This window comes from Megalops cyprinoides, chromosome 9 (assembly GCF_013368585.1).
Source record: "Megalops cyprinoides isolate fMegCyp1 chromosome 9, fMegCyp1.pri, whole genome shotgun sequence".
Taxonomy (NCBI): Eukaryota; Metazoa; Chordata; class Actinopteri; order Elopiformes; family Megalopidae; genus Megalops; species Megalops cyprinoides.
The window spans coordinates 30,722,330-30,738,721 of record NC_050591.1 but is presented as its reverse complement, the minus strand read 5'-3'; positions in this window follow the sequence as shown (position 1 = coordinate 30,738,721).

Here is a 16,392-nt window from a genome sequence, read left to right as displayed (position 1 = left end):
AGTGACGGTTACATTGACGAAGGTGCCGGCAGACCTGGGAGGGTGTCCCTGATCCACGGCGATGACAGTGAACGTGTGGGAGGGGCTTCTTTCCCGGTCCAACCTGTCCATCACCACGACAACCCCACGCACTGAGTCCACCAGAAATGGGCTTGGGGAGAGCTGGTACCGCACTTGTCCGTTTGGGCCCGCGTCGGGGTCGTAAGCCTGGGCCTGCAGTATGCTTGTTCCCCTGGGGGCGTCCTCGCTCACAGTCACACTGTAGAAACTCTGGGGGAAAGATGGATCGTTGTCATTGGCATCCTCGACAACCACCGTGAGGTTCATGGAGGTGGACTGCTGGGGCGATCCTCCATCTCGAGCCGTCAGGACGACAGTCAGCACGTCGATAACTTCCCTGTCCAGTGGCTCCTCCAAGACCACTCTGCCGCTCGAGCCATTGATTCTGAATGCGCCGCCGGACAGGTTCTCCAGGCTGTACTCCACAACACCATTGGACCCCGTGTCCGCGTCCACGGCGCGTATCACCATGACAACGGCGTGGAGCGGGGTGTCCTCCGGAATGCGGACGCTCTCCGCCGACGCGAAGAATGGGGCATTGTCGTTCACATCCTTAACGTGGACAGCAACTTGCGCCACACTGGTGAGGCGAGAGCTGACAGGCAGTGCGCGGTCACTGACCTGGATTGTCAGATTATACATTGAGTGCCTCTCTCTGTCTAATGGTCCCTGCAGGCAGACAACACCACTGGAGTTCACCTCAAACTTTCCATCTTCGTCTCCAGCAACCACTGCCCAGTCCAGCTCCGCATTTACCCCTGTTCAACACAATTAATTCAAATGAGTTAAAAACCATTCAAAAATATTTTTTTAGTCATGTTTCCCAATAGATAACACTAAGGACAAATGGCATGATGATAAAAAAACAGAATGTAATAAAACTAAAAGATTAAACAAAGAGAAAATAGAATCAAGAGTATAATTTAACACTTCTGCTCTTTTATGGTGGAGTTGCTCTGGATGAGAGTGTCTGCTAAATGAATGTAATGTAATGTAACAGCACTTGTTATGTATTCGTCCACATCTCTTTCATAACTAGAGTGAAGGAAGCTGTTCATTGTGAAAGCCACACCAGGGGCACATTCGCCTCTGTCTGGGCTATGAGCGCGGGGCTCCCTCCAAGTAACTGTGAAGAAGGGGTGACGTAATGCAGAATGAGCCTGGGTCAGACCAGCCCTCCTGCCCCCAAACCTTTGTTTTAGGGGTTGAGTATGTGAGCCTGGTGGTTTATGTACTTGTCACAGTTTTAATGCTGATTAACCTGCAGCAGTCTGCTGCTTTCACAGGCATTTGGTTCCCAGGGGCTGGCCAGCTCTGGTGGGTAGCAGTAGGCCCAGGCTTCACTCGAGAGTGCAGAACTATCTGGCAGCTACGCAACAAGAAGGTGGCAAGGACTTGCCAACAATACACAACAGAGGAAGAAAACAGTGTCAATCACTGGGGTTAGTCCTCCACTGAACTATGAAAATCGCAATACAATGCAAGCTCAAAGCTTGAGACTCCAAACAGCTCAGCTGAATTCTAGTTTAGCATTTTTATACTTAGGCAAGACAAAGACTGAGAGTTTATTGCTGAAGCACACATATACTGCACATACACTGGGGCAAATAGAAAGGAGAGTACATTTAGCCAACATTTGAACATGGGGGTCAGCAGTACGGTGTAGCGGTAATAAGTGGGCCTTATGAATGAAAGGTTGCCAGTTTGATTCCCCGCTGGGGAACTGCCATTGTACCCTTAGGCAAGGTACTTAACCCATAACTGCCTCAGTAAAAATCAAGCTGTATAAATGGATAATATGTAAAACTGTAACCTAGGTAAATCACTCTGGATAAGTGCTTCTGCTAAATGACAAAAATGTAATGCACAGGGGGTTTTGCAGACAGTTACTGTTTAAGCGTACCGTTGTCCGCATCTGAGACATTGAGAGCAAGAATACAGGTCCCGGCAGGGCTGTTCTCCAGCACTGAAGTGGAGTAGGCATCGGGCCTGAAGACTGGGGCATTGTCATTGACGTCCAGTACGTTAAAGTACACCCTGACTCTGCCGAACCGGGCATCCCCGCGCCTTGCTCCCACGGTGAGAATGTAGTACTGCTCCGTCTCATAATCCAGGGCACGGGACAGGAAGAACTCCCCGGAATGTGGGCTGAGAAGGAACAGCCCATCACCGTCGTCTTCCAGCACAGAGTAAACCACAGTCCCCTGCCCTTCCACATGCAAGGCCACCACGCGCCCCACTGTGGTTCCTGTCGAGAGAGAGGGAATGTTTAAAAGGGGGGGGGGGGGGGGGTTCATTATTCAATCATGATAAGCAAAAAACCAAACTGGATACTGTACTTGTGGGGGCTGTAGCATAACACAGAGGTTAAGGAGCAGGACTCGTAACTGAAAGGTTGCTGGTTCGATTCCCCACGGGGGCACTGCTGCTGTATCCTTGGGCAAGGTACTTAACCCACAAATGCCTCCATAAATATCCAGCTGTATGAATGGATAACATTGTAAGAACCTGTAATTGACATAGGTCCCTCTGGATAGGAGCATCTGCTAAATGCCAATAATGTAATGAGACTCTGGGCAGCAATGCACGATTTGTTTGGAAGAGGTTTTCAGAAAACACCACCAAATTGAGTCTTGTAAACTTAAGGTATTCAGTTAGTATGGCAGAATATATGAATCATTCCTTGCTGCATTTCCTTGGGTCAGGTGACTGGACTCTCCAGGAATCCACTACTAAACCAATTAGAAAAGAAACACACCCCAGGAGGTAAGGCCTGATCTCCCTTATTGAGAGGGAGAGTGGCAGTCTGTGGAATGTTAAATCACAGCACATGACCTAAGAGAGAAGTGAAAATAAATACCCTCTGCAAGTAGTGCCTCTTAATAACAACCACAAGCTGAGAGGACAGCAGGGGTTCTCCACAACTGCAGAACTGAAAGATGTGTGTCAAGACCCTGGAAATAAAAACTGAGCTACAATTCCTGTTACTGTTTTCCAGCACTGAGGAGGGTATGTGATAGGCAGGCTTTCAGGCAAACAAGTAATTCACCAGGTGTTCTAAAATGATGTTACTTGCAAAAAAATAATGTTTAAACAATGTGCCCTTTGCTGTACAGACTGCTCTTTCCTGTGTTAATTACCTGCAATCAACCCCAGAAAAACACACACACACACACACAAACACACCTACACTACAATTTAATGAATATATTAACATATACACAAAATTACTGCCACAGCCATGTGTGCCATTGTATGTATATATTGTGTAATACAGACTACCATTATGTATGTCCTGATATTTTTCTAAAATTACATGCATGGAATTGATGACGTATTCTCTATTTTGACGCACACACAGGCCTAGATGCCACGACCTCACACAAAAAAAAAAAAGAAAAAAAGAAAAAACAGATTAATGGAGGCAGACAAGGGAATACGCAGAAGGAACGTAACGCCAGTCACTCTATCAATGGCCCACCTGGAGGTGTGTCTTCATTCACCTCGAAGGAGTAGACAGACTGGGAGAAGGCCAGCTGTGTGAAGTCTTTAATTTGACTCTGCACGCCGTCTCCACCTGCTCTCTGCACGTCCTCGGGGGTCCTTGAGCGCAGATGGGACACAGCACGTGGCTCCTTCCTCTCCACGTCGGAATAAGACCGGTTCCCACCACTGGCATCGAACCATCCGCCGTCAGCCGCGATTGCAAGGGGTGTACAATGAACCGCTACGTTGCTGAAATGCTTTTAATCCAAACAGAAATAAGACAGGGTAACAATTTTTAATCTGTGCCAAGATCCGTTTAATGCATATCGTGGATCGAACTGTATAACCAAATTATTTCCTGTGATCACTTTGCATACTTCAATTCCATTCCAATATCAAACAAAATCATTTCCACAGGATGAAAACACAGAGTGTGGAAATATTAAACCGGTGATTAAATATCCAAACTATAGAATTGTTTTCACTGACTACCGCCTACAAAAAGAAAAGAATGGGCTGTCTGTAAAAGGCCGTTTTTTTACTGATGGTAACACTATACTTTCAGAATTGAAAAGTCTGCTCTTTGGCTGGCCAAGTTTCTCCTTACTCTTTCACTTCATCCCTGATCAACATGAATGTGTCATTATTCTCGTCCCCAGACGATTGCCATTGTTCAAAACTCTAATGACAACTTGGATCTCCGCCTCAAGCAAGCTATCACACTGAAGAATCTCCTTACTTTTAAATAAGAATTTTCACATTCGTAACACCTCGCTTCCATCCCAAACGTATCTCACACATAAATTCGTTTACCGTGACACTTGAGACTACAATGCTTGTGTCAATCTTTACTTGCTATTATTACTCGGCATAGAACCATTACAAAGCTATCATTGCTTATAGGTTAAGTTGAAGTTTAAGTTGAAACTTCATACAAAATGTTCTGGCCTTTTTGGGAAAATACACGCAAAATAACGTTAATCTTTTGTATTCGTCTAGGTGGTCTGATTGGTGTAAACTACGACAATATGCGGTCCCTTCCATCGTATGGTGCTGCGTAGGTATCTACTAACAAACAGTTCACACTAACTGTGTTATTTTCCAGCGTTGCTCCAATTTAACAACATCAGACGTAACAAAAGCGTGAAGTAGCCGTAGCAGTTCAAGACAAGTCAGCGTTATCATCGTGCGGTTACGGTTTCTGAGTATTGCGAAATGTGAAACAATCACTTCTCAGAGAGTTTACTTGGGCTACATCGTTCTGATGTGCAGTTGTTTGCTGTTGGTAAAACACTATATACGAGGTATTTCGAAAGTATATGAACATCGTGAAAATAATGCGCTTCATTCCTGCTTCAATGATATTTAGCTACTAGCATAGTTCACAGAACTACTTACCATGCAATGAAACACAAATGTGATGTATCGCATCCTAAAGTAACAGGTGTCCATTTCCCCGACCCTCCGAAATGCGCGTCAGATCTACCTTTCCCTTTTCAGTCTGACACTAAAGAAAAGCAGTTCAAAACTTACGTTAAGAAAGTTAATTTAGTTAAAGTTTAAGTTTAAGACGTTTATATATGTTGTAAGCATTCATATTCTACAACATGATGTCACGGATTTTACTTAAAGTAGAGCAGCTTCCTGCGAAAGGTTCCATTGACTCGGGGGCGAAGGGGGGGGCAGGCAGGCAGTTAATCCTGAATGCTGTATCCATAGGGATTCGGTTACTGAATGGAGCTCCCTCTGAATACGGGCAGCGGACCGTTGACATTGTACCGTGTTGCTCTCAGGAAGCAAATAAATAAATAAAAGTAAACAAAAACAAACGTTACCACCGCTCTTAACAAACTCGAGATTCCTGATTAGATGTCTGATAGATTTAGTTTAGATTTTGTTCTTTAGATTTTAGCTTTAGTGCTTTATGAATTAAGAATAAACTAACTGCATAATATTCCTATTTTCCATCAGACAGTCCTACATAAAAATAAAATGATTGCAAAATGTATCTTTTCCACAGCTCAATCCTCGGTGTGAAGTCAGACGGTTCAGAACTGGATTTGTCTCTCTATCTTACGCAGGCCTGAAACACTCTTCAAATCATTTGATGTCAAATAAGCAATTACCATTTCAATGCCAAGGGTCAATAGCACACAGTTCCACAATAGCAAGCGAGAATTGCCTGTGCTCCCCTGTTATGCGGGGGGTCACTAAAACCTATAAACCACATCACTCAGTGTCCTGTCGAGAAATAATGGCTGGCCAGGAGAAGATGTCTGCTTAATTTGCTATCAGTCAGTTAGAGACAGGCTTGCTTCTCTCTAGGGGGGTCAATGACATCATCAAATCTGTCCACTCTTGGCGTACAGAAGTCTCCCCCTCCTCCTGTAACCATCAGTTTAGATTTTAAAAATTGTCTATTATTTTAACATGTGTATGTTTGATACATGTTTTATACATGTTCTGTACATTTTTAATGCTCTCTGTCTTGGATGCATAATGACATACAGGTGTGGCCTTCGTTTATTGCCTTCGGTTCAGATAAACCTGGTTTCTGTGAGTCTGAGTTTCACTGTCCTCATTTTTAATGGTGTCTTCAAAAAAAAAAAGGAAAAAAAGCTGCAGTTTCAAATCTAGCAGCACTGCTGGTCTGTGTGAGCACTTTGGTTTTGTTTCTGTCTTTCTTGGGAAAAATGCCATGAGCCCTGCAATCCAGCATTAGCTGTAGACTGCCAAGGGTGATTCTATGCCTTCCAGTGTCACCCAGGCTTTCATTTGAAGGCTTCTGCAAAACATTCACTGAAAGGTGCTGGGGAGAGCGGGAGTTGTAGGGGAAAAAAAGACCCACCAAATGGTCTTTGAAGTGCGGTTTTCTAAAGAAAGGCTTTGAATAGTGGGCATAATGGTACAGAATATTAATCTGCACTGAATCAACATTAAGAGACTCCAGGCATCCCAACCCAGATCAGATTGTGCAGGGAATTTCACTCATTAATAGAGAAGAGCTCTCTCTCGTTAAGACCCAATTTAGTATATTTTATCCTGCAACAAAGATCAAGGGCAACAGTGAGGTACAGTTCCAAAATGAAAACAATTACTGACACGATATTCCAAAAAAAAAAAAATGGGGCTGGATATTCAACGGTGTTGAAATTGCATGGTCATAGTTCATTGAAAATTCCACAAACCTTGCATTCAACATTCTGCTTTGGGATGAAAAATAAAACAGTGTTCAGACCCAAAATCAGCCATTGAAATCTAAGCTGCAATGTCCTTCACAGCCAAACAATCAGCAACATCAGTGTGACCTGTGGGCAAAGCAACTCATTTTGGGTGTACCTCACACATCCAGAGCATCATGGGGTCATAAATTTGGAATCCAAACAAGGTATTTGGTATGATAGCTTCAGTTGTTTCTGTTTGACTGACTTGGTTTCTGTTTGACTCTGTTATTAGGCATTGTTATGGCCCTGCTAAACGTAGACCATAATAGCACACTTTCTTGAACGGAGTACTCCTCCAACATTATATCGCTTACTGAAAATGCAGTCTTTATACTTTGTGTTGACAGTTCTCTCTTGTGGTCAAAAGAAAAGCGGCAGCAGTGTAGCATAGTGGTAAGGATCAGGACTCATAACCGAAAGGTTGTCGGGTCGATTCCCCACGTGGGCACTGGTGCTATACCCTTGGGTAAGGTACTTAACCCACAATTGCCTCAGTAAATATCCAGCTGTATGAATGGATAACATGTAAAAATTGTAACCTGTGTAAGTCGCTCTGGAAAAAAGTGTCTACTAGGTGCCTGCAAGGAAATGTAATGGTCAGGGTGGGGTCTCATTGCTGGAAAACTGACAATGCAACCTCAGTTTGTTACAGTGCAGTCTCTGTCCCCCTCACACCGGGAGGTACTGCATTACTCGGGGAAAAAAATGCCCCCAAAGAAGGAGCTCAATACAACAAACCTGTTCACTCGATGCTTGGCATCCTGTGGGCAGACAAAAGCAACTTCAGCGCCCAGATTGTGAAAAGGGCATTCCTGCCCTGGTATGGAGTTTCCAGGGGGTTCAATCACAAAAGGCCAGAGAGAACTGCTTTACAGCAACAGTGTGAGGGCATGTTGTCTCTGAACTTCCCTGGTCTTTACAGCATTTGCAGGGGCCTGGCTGCTTGTTCACGGGCATCAATTTAGACTCGGCACTTGCACAGACGAACTAATCGTCATGTGGATAAGTGCTAATTTAATTATCTGTGTCCAATATTAAGCCATCCCAAAGATACATAGATCAATCAATCTGCACAGCGCCTCATCTGAAGCAATGCTCATGAACAAGCAGTGAGATTAGCCATTTTATCTGTAGGCTAAGATAATCATTAGAGGCTCAGTACATTTTTTCCGCACAGCAGGGAAGGTCTTTAATTGAGAAAGATGCCGTTTTTCTCCATACGACACATTTAATCCAGCTGTAAACGACAGGCATTTTTTTCAGGCATTAAAGTATTGTTCTTGTGTTGACCTTACACTGGGGTTAATGACTGAGCACATCTCAAGACTTTGAGTAAGAGTTTGAGCTGTTTTCAAACTTGAGCCCAAGGTAAGTCCTAAGGTAGTTAGCACATACTTGTACTAGAGTGTGGATGATGTATTTGTAGGTCAGTGTATAATTTTAATCATAGTATTCAGGAGGTGGTAAGAACCTTAAATCCAACTTTATTATTTTCATGATATAAAAAGTTTATTATATGTCTTAGAATTATATGTCTTCAGCACTCCCTCACAGAACCCAGAATTCTGCTATGTGAGAGATGCATTACATTGCACATAAGTGCAGGCATAAACACTCACACACACAACCCAATCCTGCACGAAGATGTCCAGGATGCAACGCTATTACTCTGTCAGACCGGCTGATCAATGCACGGCTGTTATGGCCTGTCATCAATTTCGGCTCCGCTTCCCAACTTCTTCAAACGGTCACGGACTGTTCTTCCAGGGGACAGCCACATTCGTTACAATCCCCCGGCATTTGGAAGAGATTCTCTTCGGATAAAGAAAGGCCACCGCCAGCGGGGAAAGGAGGCTTAATGGAGACACATGATCCCAAACAAAGACACTGCGTGAGCAATGATACTTCCAGTTTTGTGTGGGAGAGAGCCGCTGATGAGAGCTTGAGCTCTCTACACAAGCAGGCAGATCATTAGGGAACAAACAGTCCCCTGGGAAAACGTATATCCGCAGAATGAACTCACAGGGGGGTCTCCTGGGACCTAATATGATGGAAAAACTAATTCCGTTGCCGTACTCTTGTTTTCCATGCGAAAGACTGCAGTCGGGAATCACGGTCTGCAAACAGAGAAGTTAGCAGATCAATGAGAGGAGATCACTCCTGCTGACCCTTGTTGTTTCTGAGGCTTCAGTGAAGGTTTTGAAAGTGGGAATACGTGGTATCTCCTGAATTGCATTTCATTTGGCTGCTGAAAGAAAAAAAAATCCTTGCCCGGTTTGCTCTGAGACACTAGATTCAGGCTTTGGTTATTGTTTGGTTGCTATGGCTCCAGATAAATTCCATCCCATTTGTATTCAGTGTCTTACCTCCGCTCTCTCACTCCACAGCTACTCTTCGTCTTGCGTTAGCAGGAGGAGAATTTTTTTTTTTTTTTGCTTTCAACCTGTTAAGTTTACAGAGCGGAATTCGCCAGCCATGTGCCAGTGGAGCCAAGCACTGGGGGCAACACCACACCTAGCAGACAAGGGGGACATTACCTCAGGGACACCCCCCCCCCCCGCCCCCCCCCCCCCCCCCCCGGAAACCTCCCCTGAAGTATCTGCAACTGCCTCTGTTTCTCCAGGCCACCTCCATTGAGCAGCTCTGTAACGTCTGTGTGTGCAGCTGTGACATTTCGCAAATTGCCTTGGTTTATTGGACAGAATGAACTCGGGGCAAAGCCTGGGACAGCTCATTAGGGCTCTGTAACAACAGTAAATCCATATCAAGCTCATTACAGCAAAGTTAGAGCAAGCATGCCAAATCTGCCTCACATTCGCTGTCACAGAAAGGACGCATTCATTATTAGGAGAGCAAAGACTTTTCCGATACTTAAGATGGTATTTTTTTCATTCAGCCACTACAGAGATAATGCAATACGTAAAAAAGTAAGAGTGTGCAGCAAAACAGCATATTTGTATTCACATAGTCAATATTGACTTGCTTATACCTCAATGTTCTCCCTGTTTTTACTGGTAAAGGTTGCCATTGATGTGAATATAGTGGTAGAGGTATTTGGCTTGGAGTCTGATGAAGGGATTGCACCTGGCCACAGGCCATGGTTGTTGATTCCCCCACTGTGAATATCATAAAAAGAGAAAACAATAAGGGGAGATGCGAATAGCTGAGGTCGAAATGAATTGGTAGGTGGGGTTTTACCATTGTAGATGGGACCAGTTAGTCTAACTTTGGTTAATTTTGTAGTGGATTGTCTGAAAATTCTCCTCTTCAATTAGTGAAAATGAAGGCTCAAAAAATTGTCTCAGTGTCATACAGCAGCAAGTGTACAGTGTATGACTCTAAATAGATAACGACAGCTGCTTAACTGTGTCACCCGTAGCAAGTCTGAGCAGAGTCCTCTTTGTCAAATAAAAGTCAAGCATGTGTCAGGCCATGTTGCCAGGGAAAGGGCAGTGTAGCTGTGCCTCAGGGAAGAGATGACTTGCTGGCGACATAAGGCCAAAACAGGCTGTCAGAGAATTCTAGTCACCCTTTCCCGCTTGTTTGAAGCCGATTTCACTCTCGACCTGGCAGCTTGAGACAGATTTGGAGATGCTGTTGCGGGTAGGACTGAAGTCCTCCACGGTGTCGGGCAAGTTCAGCCCTTGGGCAGGGAATACATCTTATTGACGCCTTGACACGATTCTGCACAGATGTGCGTGACAGAGTGTGAAGAAGAGTCTTCACCCTTCCCAAGGAACAATGTTAATTGTATCAATTGGTTAAAATGATAAATGTTCAAGGGCCCTTTGTCATCAATCAAATTCAAACCTACCAATAGGAGATCACTTCGTTTGCATTGAAACCTATTGTTAATTGTTTGCATGGTTGTAATTATTGTCTTTGTCTGCAAGCCAGCCCATTGGTTAACAAGCCACATCTGCCTAATTAAAGGCCTAAAACAGGTGTGTGGCTGGAGACCAAGGGGGGCTCATTTTGTGTCTGTTTGTTCAGGCTGGTTTGTTTGTTCTTTGTTTTAAAGTAAATTATTCCCTTTTTTAATGTCTACTCTTTTCTGCTCATTTTTGAGAGAAGTGATGGCCAGCTACTCTACAAAGAGGCATCTGGAGAGCCACCAAAGCCGCTTTAATTTTTTTTAATAAAATGATGTCACCTTCTGCACCATACAGCGTCTCCCCCCCCCCAAGCTGTGCTATGTTATGGTATATCAGGGCATGAAGTCAAATTATGCTGTGGCAGGTTTTGCCTTCAACCATAGGAAGAGGAAATGGGTCACAGAGCAATCAGCACACATTCATATGAGTCACCCTCCCAAGGACTGATTACAGTGATTACAGGGGACTTGTTCAAAGTGCATTTTTTAAGCAGTTCATTTTTAGTGCACATTAAGTTATACTAAATGATTGTTCCACAGTCATGCTCATGCACTGGGCCTGTAGGAACAGAAATGCAGAGAGATTGATTCCAGTTCTTGTAAAAAGAAGTTGCATTACAGCATACATTCGCACATGTGGAAAATGTCAGCTCTAGTGCAGACCTGGAATCCCCTCCACCCTGCACGCCTTGATCTTCAGGGGCTTGGCTCTGGTGTCAGAGCAATAAAACTTGCCGAAAGAGTCCTCTTCAGAGAAGTCAAACAACACAGAACAGGCAGAACAGAACAGACACAGAACATTTAGCAGTTATGTCACATAACTGCGAAATGTTTTATTAATAAATACGCATCAGGTCCAGGTCTGAAGTGCATGTTGCATTGCAGCACTTTAACTAAGAGAACCTGCTGTTCAGCAGCAGTATTCCTCCTGGGAAAAGAGATGTTTCTGTGTAAGGTGACCAGCTCTCAGGCCGCTGTCATGTTGGCTGGTATGGGCAGAAGATGGATTTGACTGTAGCTTGGTGAGACTCTTGAGTAATGAACATCTGTGTGACAAGGAGCAGGGTGAACGTAAACGCAGAGATGACTGGACGCACAAGAGGTTTGGATCAAAGAAAATAAAGTTACGTTTAGTGGAGGCTCGGGAGATACAAAACGGGCTTTGATGCGTGCGTGCCAACTCGGGCTGAGTAGAGACAAAACAAAGGGAAGGGCTTGAATTCCGGAGGACACAGGCATAACCAATAACTAATTAACACATTAACATTAACTGAATGAGACGGAGAACACAGAAAGTTATATGGTCATCCGGTGGCCGACCCGGGAAGCAGTAGCTACATTCCTGACAGCCTGTGGCAGGTGTGCAGAGAGGATGGGCCTCATCCTAAGCAAACAGGACATAGATTGTCATCTCCAGTTTTCCCCTCGCTGCTTCTCCAGCGGCCTAAGGCAAGCAGATGGTGATGACCAACACCACAGTCATACTGGAGGTCACCGTGTCCCAGCGCACCCCCGGTAGCTTAAGCAAAATTAATTAAAATAGACTAGATGCTGTTTCGTATTTTTGCTTGTAGATTAACGCTTGGTAGGGTGTATATCCCAGACAGAGTAGTGTTTTTGGTGTGAAAGTGTTGGGCACTGTGGGCACAAATGCTGAGATCAGCAAGTCATTCAGCACGCGCTGTGTTCTCGTGCTGATGTTACTTTCGGATCCCCTAAAAGAAATGGCAGGAGGGGTGGTGGGGGGGGGGGTTCAAATTGAATAGCTGCTGAGTGTTGAAAGATAACCGCAAGGCGCTTCTCCAGATTGTTATCATCCGTCTCCCAGCGTGCAGTCCCGCGCGCTCGCAGCTGTGAACTGGCTGCCGGGCTTAAACACGCCGCTCCATCTGCTTAAGAGCCGGGCGATAATCGAGGGGCGCTCCCTCCATCGCGCCGTTTCGCTTCTTGACGCCTGTTGTGAAACTGACACTGCTATTTTACTTTGCGTCCACACGAGCAGCTCGGTTTTCACCTTAGGTGCCTCATCTGCGGCAAATGAAATCAGTATTATCAGTATCACCTTGGGAAAAGCTGGAAGACTTCAATATATCACTGAAAATAAATACTGCTGGCTGTTCGGTATCTGTATGATTATATTTCATGCCAACAGTAACAGGTAAAATGCTGATCTTGAGAAGTAAAAACGTATTCAGATTTTGATCTGAGTAAATGAAAGCTGAGGTGGACCCCTTCCTAAATAGAGGAACCAGCTGGCATTTTGGGGAAGCAAATTTGCCATAAAGAAGCAGTCATCGTTGCCATGGGCTAAAGAGCTTGGTGAGGCCAGGTGAATGTTCAGGTTTGCCTGTCCCCTTCAGTACCCTTTGAGAACCCTGCCTGATGAGAGTCTGCTTTAATGAAACCATACTAGGCCATGGCATGTATCATTTCGAACTCTCAATTATGTATGAAGATAATGGCAAGAAAATACAGCCCACACTCACATAAATGGCTCCCATGTAACAGGTCTGTTCCATAAGGATTGACATAATATATAGGACATCTCCCCCAGCCTAGTAGGCTGTTCTGTCCCAACAGTCTATCACTTCTGTAACTCTCATGTGAAGGTAGATCTGTGAGGGGACAGTGACACTTTGAAGAAGCAGGTATGACAAGGAACAGAGACAATCCAAATGCAGAGATAGCTCTGCACACAAGAGGTTTGGCTCATGGAAAATACAGTTATCATTACTGGAAAACTAGGAGAACCAGAACAGGCTTGGTACAAGAGTTCCCTCACACTAAGCATAACAACTCAAGACTGAGCACAGATATGAACAAAGGGCAGAGCTTAAATAACAAAGAACAAAGGTGTAAACAATTACTAATTAACAAAGGTGAAAGACATTAACTACATGAGACTACAAAATACAGAAAATGATATGGCCATCTGGTGGCCAACTGGGGAAACAGCAGCCATATCCTTGACAGCAGGTCCCTTTATCTGTTGTTGCACTTTTGCTAGAATTTGGAGAGCTCACCATCAAATACCCCAAAAGAAAAAAATTAATTAATGTATGCTTCCCCCCTAAAAGTACTAATGCCTTGATATAACATCAAAACCATGTTACGAATCAAAATGTGCTCAGTCACTGTAGGTCACAGGCCTGCTTGTATTGTTCAAATGAGGGCAGTTATTTAATTTTGTCTTCCACAATGGAGCCCCCCACTGGAATTAAATGATACTACTACACTTTCAGCCAATATTGCTGCTGTTTCCATGGGAGATAGATTGACTGATCTCAATTTTCCACACCTAAAATTTGAAACTGCTATTATTCTGATACTACTTACAGGTAATTTTATGGATTTCAGTTTTCATTTAGATGATGAATTCAATATTTAAATTCATGTTCACACAATGTTTCAGTCAACCCTTGCTCACACACACGCATAATAAACTGTCTGTGACAGTCCCATCAGAAGATAATCACAACAATCAAATACAAGTGTCATGTGTAGAGTAGGTTTTATTTCCCTCTGAAAGGTTCATTCTCTCCACAAATCTAAAATGCAGCAACGTCAAGAAAACATTCAAACAGCTGCTGACAGGTGGAGTCATAAATCTCATAATCTCATATTATAACATCTTCCAAATTCATGAAACATGTTTTTTTAAAATGCTCATATTTATAGTCCACCTCCTGTTTCATTGTCAATCCTGGGAGGTAGCTCACTAAAAATATCAACACCACTGAAGCCAGCCACTTATTTTACAGCAAGCTATATTTAAGCTCATGGCTGCAGGTTTGAAAGTGTGGTTTCTCTGCTGTTCATAACTTACACTGTCAGCAGTTTACCTCAGTGTGTGTGCCGGGAGACTATAATTAGAACAGGTGTGTTTAGGTACGCCCTGTTTCTGAGCTATCCTGTTTTGTCATTCTGTGGAGTGAGTGATGCTACACGTTCTCTCCCCATTTGGATGGCTAGAGATCCAGCAGCCTTTTATAAGCCTTTTATTGTATCCCCAACCCTCGTTTTATCCTTTCGTTATGTGCCATTTGAATTAGTTTTCCTGTAGTCTCCTTATCTTGACTTCTGTTCTTCAAGTCTAAAATCTCCTGTTTCCTCTCTCCTAGCTCACAACACCGCCGATGGAAATGTTACAGAGTGACTACTTGTACTGTACCAGACTTCAAATTACGTTAGAGGTGCTCATGTAAAGCTTTCATGAAAACTGTAAAGAGAGTGCATGCTGCAATTTAAAATACACTCCAGTAGTAGGACTAGACACAAGTCATTTCCAGCAAAATGTAGCTGGAGCCAATATTATTTTTGGCTTTCATTATATCACAGAAGGCAAAGACAATTACACTGTAATGACTACATTATCTTTATGCTTAGCAGAGACCCTGATCCAAGGTGAGTTTTATTGGACATATATTACCATTATTCATCTATATGGCTGGACATTTAATGAAGCAATTCAGGTTTCCTCCTTTGAAGTATCTTGGTAAAAGATATAGTGTCACAGCCAGGACTGTATCCTGCAACCTGCCGACTAGAAGTCTGTGTCCTTGTAAATGCCTCCCTCTGCTGCCTATTTTTGCCACTTCCAAGTGCATGCTCAAATAAGCCCTGCTTCCAAATAATAGACTTACAAGAAACAACAAAAGATAACAAGAGCCTGTGCAGTTGTAATATTTGCAGGCAGATGGCTAGCAAAGAAAGAATTACAGTAATCAAGGTGAGAAATGACCAAAGCCTGAACAAGGATCTCTCCTGAGTGTTGTTAGAGAGGGAGGAAGATGACACATGAAGAGGCATGAAAAGTGATCTAAAAAAAGATGCATGTTGAGAAGAAATGGTGAGAAGAAACAAGAGTGACCATATGTGGTAAACAGATGGGGATTAATTAGGAGTAACATGCATGTTAAGTAATGGTGACATGCCATTATTTCTCTCTCTCTCTCTCTCTCTCTCTCTCTCTGTCTCTCATATATCTACAAAACACACTCATCGTGTTTCCTATAAGCTGTAACTAGCTATACACTGACCTCCTGTGGTTGATCTTGGTAGTACATTAAATACCAAATACCAGTATACGGTGTATTACATTTTTATTTCCAATTATCTGCGTAAGAGCAGAATCAATTACTGATGCATTTAAACTAGGTCTCAAGTTGATTTCATTTCAGTACATTTTGTGGCCAGCCTGAAATCTGCCTATTTTTTCAATTAGGTTGCGACATCCATTTGTCAATATATGACAGATAAATGAGCATTTATTAACAGCTTTCCACTTTCTTCCACCCATCTCTATCAACATGCATTTGATGGTTGATTATGTTCCAGTGGCATCTGATTACCACAATGTCACCATGACCTACTTTTATAAATAATTGGATCCTGACAATGCCATCAGTGGTTGGGATTATCAATGGCCTGTCATAAAAACTACATCCCAAAGGTCTTGTTGATTAATGTTTCTGTGACACAAAAATTTCTCATGCTGTCCTGTTACACAGAAAGAACAATTCCTAAACATGAAACTAAATAGAAGGCATATCAATTATAGGGTACTATTTTGATTTGCTTAAATATTTTGAAGACTGGTACCAATTTTAATTATTTTTTTCCATTGTTTCAGATTTTACTCTTGTTGCAAGGCATTTTTCATTCCTCAGCCAGTCACCTAGCTACCTGTATTTCATGTTGTACCATGTGGACAACAAGGATGGTTGTAGGGAAATAAAACAGTCCTAC